The following is a 6402-nucleotide window of genomic DNA, read 5'->3' as shown; positions in this document are numbered from 1 at the left end:
TGGAACCGTCCTTAAGCACTGAGTTCTATGTATGTTGTCCAATGACTCGATACTACCACACATTGGAATGCTTAAGTGCCCCTCTCGACTTATTAATCAACTTGGTCTCTGTCCAGGAGTCGCAACTAGTTTCTGGTGTTTGTAGGTAGTGCTATTTTTCTACCAAGTGGCACCCGGCAGGGTGGGCTTGGGACAGACTAGGCACACGTGGCCTGGTGTACCGAGTGGCACCCGGATGGTGGGCTCGGGAACCCTGTACACATCGTTTGGGGCCGTGAGCGACACCCCGGCCGGATCTCCTTGCGGATGAAACCCGAATAGGCGATAAACCTGGACTAGAGTCTTGTGTGGTTAGTCAGGTCGTGGCCGACACCCTCGCCAGGCTTCCGCTTGAAGGTTGCCGAGATACATGACGTGTACATGGCGGTAAGTGGCGAGAGCGTGTGTGAAGAACTACACCCCTGCAGGGTTAACATGATCTATTCGAATAGCCGGGTCCGCGGTTATGGACTTCTTGGATGCTTACATGGTACATAGACAACTTGAAGTGGATACTCTAAAATGCTCAAGACAAGTGTGAGTGCTATGGATGGCCTTCTCGTAGGGAGACGGGGATGAATCCATAGTAGTGTATTGTATGGTGATTAGTGGACTCGTGTTCGTTGTTTCACCTCAAGAGTTTCTGGTAGTCGTAGAACAGGATAGCCACAGAGTCAAAGCTGGCTTGCTGCAACTAAACCCCACACTACCCTCTTGATACAAAAGCATGTACGATAGGATCTGATGTAAGTCTTGCTGGGTACCTTTGTACTCATGTTGCTTTATTTATGTTTTTGCAGCTGAGACTTCGGTCTTACTAGTGTTCTCGTGGACTTCGACTAGTAGCTAGTACCTCAGCTACGATCTTGATCGGATGGGGTAGATAGTCAGGCTCTTCAGCCTTTTTCATTTGTAGATGTCTGTACTCAGACATGTAATGCTTCCGCTTGTTGCTTGATTGCTCTGACTGTTGGGTCATGTGACCCCTGTTTGTAATAATGCTGTGACGGCTCTTCCGAGCCTTTATCTATATGAGTTGTTGAGTTATGCTGTGATGCCATGTTGTACAGCACATACTTGCATGTTATGCGTACGTGTAATGTGTATTGCTATGTGTGGGATCTGACTATCTAGTTGTTTATTCTTGGTAGCCTCTCTTACCGGGAAATGTCTCCTAGTGCTTCCACTGAGCCCTGGTAGCTTGCTACTGCTCCGGAACACTTAGGCAGGCCGGCATGTGTCCTTCTTCGATCCTGTGTCTGTCCCTTCGGGGAAATGTCACGCGATGAATACCGGAGTCCTGCTAGCCCGCTACAGCCCGGTTCACCGGAGTCCTGTTAGCCCAGTGCTACAGCCTGGATTCACTCGTTGATGACCGACACGTTCGATGCTGGGTCATGGATGCCTGTCCCTGTAAGTTAGTGCCACTTTGGGTTTACGACTAGCCATGTCAGCCCGGGCTCTTTATCATATGGATGCTAGCGACACCATCATATATGTGTGCCAAAATGCGCAAACGGTCCCGGGCAAAGGTAAGGCGACACCCGTGGGGATACCGTGCGTGAGGCCGCAAAGTGATATGAGGTATTACATGCTAGATCGATGTGGCATTGAGTCGGGGTCCTGACAGCGTTGGTATCAGAGCCTGACTGCCTGTAGGTTTACCAAGCCATACTGGTCGAAGTTGAGTCTAGAAATTCTTTAGTTATGTAAGGGAATTGATTGTGGGAAGGAACGTAAGGCTCTTTTTACTCCTTATACCTCATGACCTTCTGATCTGAGTCGTCATATCTTTCCGACGGGGTTAAGGAACTAGGCTTTCTCCTCCGTCTATTAGGATCACGTGTTACTACTCCGTAGTTCCATAGGACTGGTTGATCAGAGTCATACCCTAGTTTTGAGTATTTCCGGTGTAGTCTGTTTAGTATGATCTCAGAACCTTGAGTGATGATGATGAGTATGTTACCACCCCATTTTTAGTAGGATGTCTCATTCTGAGCATTTGACTGCCGTTATGCTGCCGAAATTTCCCTAGGAGTTCGAGAGATACTAATTCCTTGTCCTACATTCTACAGTCTATAGTTGATGCTGATTCCGTCCTTGGTTTCGTTTCTCAGGATGTCATCAGCTAAGCAAAGTTCCGTTGCTCGTAGCCAGAACCACGGAGATGGTAGGGATGAGGATCCTCCCGACCAGCCTTCGTTGACCGAGTTCATGCTAGAGATGGAGAGGAACAAGCGTGAGTCTAACCGTTTGTTGGCACGTATCGAGGAGAACACCGCACGCCAGTTCAATAAGTCTGCTACCATTCATGATTTCATTCGCTTGCACCCACCTACCTTTCATCATTCCATTGAGCCACTCGATGCAGATGACTGGCTCCGTAGCATCACCCATAAGCTGCGTTCCGCGAGCGTAGCTGAAGATGACAAGGTCACTTATGCCACATACCACCTGGAAGGTCCTGCTAGTCTTTGGTGGCAGAACTATGAGACTATGCTTCCAGCTGGCCAGATTCCTACCTGGAAGGATTTCACTGAGGCTTTTCGCGAGCATCACATTCCCCAGGCCCTTCTTGATCGCAAGAGAGAAGAGTTCTGTAGTTTCACCCAGAGTAAGATGGTTGTTGATGCTTATAGCAGAGAGTTCGAGAACCTCGCCCGTTATGCCACAGAAGAAGTGTCCACGGACGCCAAGAAGCAGGCTAGGTTCCGGAAGGGTCTCAACCCCAAGTTGCATCGTGATCTTCACCTGCATCATTGCGATACATTCCAAGTTCTTGTGAACAAAGCCATCAATGCAGAGACAGCTCAACTCACTTACGAGGAGTCTCGTAAGCACACCCGTGATTTGGGATCTCCCTCCGGTTCTAGTTCCCAGAAACGCCGGATTTGGGTTCCAAACTCCGCTCTTCCTTCCGGTTATACACCGAGGTCATCTCATGTGGTGCCTTCCCCAGCTCAGTCATATGTTCCACCCAGGCCTACTGGTAGACCGCTTGTTAGTGCGGGTCCCCGTCCAACCTCAGGGACTTGCTTCACATGCGGGAAGCTAGGACACTATGCACGTGATTGCTCTCAGACTAGTTATGCTCCACCCCAGCCCGAGAAGACTGTTGGCTGCGTTAAGCCATCACGCAAGATGATCAGTGTCAAGTCAGTTTCCACTGAACGTGGACGTGTGCATCACGTCTCAGCTAAAGACGCTCATGATGATCCGGATGTCGTTCTTGGTACACTCCTTGTCAATTGTCACCCAGCATCAGTTCTATTCGATACTGGAGCATCTCACTCCTTCATTTCTGAAGGCTATGCTCGTTTGCACGACATGTCATTTTGTGATATGCCAACTCCGCTTGAAATCCAAACCCCAGGGTCTAGATGGCAGACCACCAGAATCAGCCATGGTAATGAAATCCTTGTTGATAGACTTGTATTCCTTGCATCAGTTGTAGCCCTCAAGTCCTCAGATATTAACATCATCTTGGGTATGGACTGGATGACAGCTCATCATGCCAAGATTGATTGCTACACAAGATCTGTTCAGCTTACACACCCATCTGGCAAGTTAGTCACCGTCTCCACTAGAGTTGCAAAGCGTCAGCTCTATTCTCTTAATGCCAGCCCTCTTCCAGACCTTGAAGATATCCCGGTAGTCCGTGACTTTCCGGATGTCTTTCCAGAGGAACTGCCAGGTGTTCCACCTGACAGAGATGTAGAGTTCGTCATAGATCTTATCCCAGGAACTGCTCCAATCTCCCGGAGACCTTACAAGATGGCACCCCTAGAACTAGCCGAGCTTAAGAAACAACTCGATGAGTCCTTGCAAAAGGGTTTCATCCGTCCTAGTTCTTCTCCTTGGGCTTGCCCCGTCCTCTTTGTCAAGAAGAAAGACGGTACGGACCGGATGGTTGTAGATTATCGTCCCGTTAATTTGGTCACGATAAAGAACAAGTATCCGCTTCCCAGGATCAACGACCTGTATGATCAGCTCGCTGGATCCTCAGTCTTCTCCAAGATGGATTTAAGATTAGGCTACCATCAAATCAAGATCAGAAACGGGGACATTCCCAAGACAGCTTTTGTTACTCGTTATGGTCAGTACGAGTACACCGTCATGTCCTTTGGCCTAACCAACGCCCCAGCCACATTCTCCCGCTTGATGAACTCGATCTTCATGGAGTACTTAGATAAGTTCGTCGTGGTTTACCTCGATGATATTCTTATTTACTCGAAGAACGAGGAAGAGCATGCCGAACATCTTAGACTTGTGTTAGAAAAACTCAGAGAGCACCGCCTTTATGCCAAGTTCTCCAAGTGTGAATTTTGGTTGCCAGAAGTGACCTATTTAGGCCACGTAATCTCTGGTAAGGGCATTGCTGTCAATCCCGAGAGAGTTCAAGCCGTTCTCGATTGGACTCCACCTGAGACCGTTAAACAAGTTAGGAGTTTCCTTGGTCTAGCCAGTTATTGTCGCCGCTTTGTTGAAAACTTCTCCAAAGTAGCCAAACCCCTCACGGAACTTCTCAAGAAAGATAAAAAGTTCGAGTGGTCCCCACAGTGTGAGTACAGTTTTCAGGAACTGAAAAGACGCCTGACTTCTGCTCCCATACTTGTGCCACCGGATTTCACTAAAGACTTTATTGTCTACTGCGACGCCTCACGACAGGGACTAGGTTGCATTCTTATGCAGGATCGTCATGTGATTGCCTATGCATCTCGACAGTTGCATCCACATGAGGAGAATTATCCTACACATGATCTAGAGCTTGCAGCCGTAGTCTATGCACTCAAGACCTGGCGACATTACCTCCTTGGTAAACGTTGCGAGATCTACACCGATCACCAGAGTCTCAAGTATATCTTCACCCAACCGGATCTGAACCTTAGGCAAAGACGTTGGTTGGAGTTGATCACAGATTATGATCTAGGGATTACCTACACCCCAGGCAAAGCCAATGTCATGGCCGATGCTCTAAGCTGTAAATCTTATTGCAACAATCTCATGTTGCAGCAAGGCCAACCACTTCTCCATGAGGAATTCTGTAAGCTTAACCTTCACATTGCTCCTCGCGGATTCCTTTCTACCTTGGTGGCAAAACCTACCCTTGAGGATCAGATCATCTCTGACCAGAAGTTTGATAGGGGGGTTATTCGCATTAAGAGAAACATTAAGAAGGGAGTTGGTGGATGTTTCTCTATGGATGATCGTGGTGTTGTTTTCTTTGGGAATCGCTTGGTGGTTCCCAAGAAGCAACATCTTCGGCAGTTGATTCTTAAGGAGGCGCATGAATCTCCTCTCACAATTCATCCCGGTAGCACTAAGATGTATCAGGACCTACGCCAGAGGTTCTGGTGGACTAGGATGAAGAGAGAAATCGCTCAGTTTATTGCTAACTGTGACGTTTGTCGTCGCGTTAAGGCAGAGCATCAAAGACCTGCTGGCACCCTTCAGCCTTTAGCTATTCCTGAATGGAAATGGGATAAAGTTGGTATGGACTTCATCACCGGTTTTCCCAGGACCAAGAGAGGGAATAATGCTATCTTCGTAGTCATTGATCGTCTCTCCAAAGTGGCTCACTTCCTTCCTGTTCGAGAGAGTATCACTGCTAGTCAGCTTGCTGACTTATACATTTCTCGAATAGTATCACTCCATGGTGTTCCACTAGAGATCAATTCAGACCGTGGCAGCCTTTTCACTTCTCATTTCTGGGAGAGTTTTCAAACTGCCATGGGAACCCATCTTTCCTTCAGTACCGCCTTCCACCCTCAGTCGAGTGGTCAGGTGGAACGGGTCAATCAAATTCTCGAAGACATGCTCAGAGCTTGCGTTATCTCATTCGGTATGGATTGGGAGAAATGTCTTCCTTTCGCCGAGTTTGCTTATAACAATAGCTACCAATCCAGCCTCAAGAAAGCTCCTTTTGAGGTTCTCTATGGACGAAGATGTCGAACACCTTTGAACTGGTCAGAAACCGGTGAAAGACAATTCTTTGGACCGGATATGATCCAGGAGGCAGAAGAGCAAGTTCGCATCATTCGTGAGAATTTGAAAACAGCCCAGTCTCGTCAGGAAAGTCAGTACGATCGTCATCATAAGGATATGACTTATGAAATTGGCGACCAAGCTTACCTTCGGGTTACTCCTTTGAAGGGTACCCATCGTTTCGGTATCAAGGGCAAGTTGGCTCCTCGTTACATTGGTCCTTTTCGCATTCTCGCTAAACGAGGAGAGGTTGCCTACCAGTTGGAACTACCCCCACATCTTTCTCGAGTTCATGATGTCTTCCACGTCTCTCAACTCAGGCGTTGCTTCTCGGATCCTATCCGCGGAGTGGACCACGAAATGCTTGATCTCCAAGAT

The sequence above is a fragment of the Triticum dicoccoides genome, chromosome 5A, assembly GCF_002162155.2.
Source record: "Triticum dicoccoides isolate Atlit2015 ecotype Zavitan chromosome 5A, WEW_v2.0, whole genome shotgun sequence".
Classification (NCBI taxonomy): Eukaryota; Viridiplantae; Streptophyta; class Magnoliopsida; order Poales; family Poaceae; genus Triticum; species Triticum dicoccoides.
Note: the sequence above shows the minus strand (reverse complement) of the source record.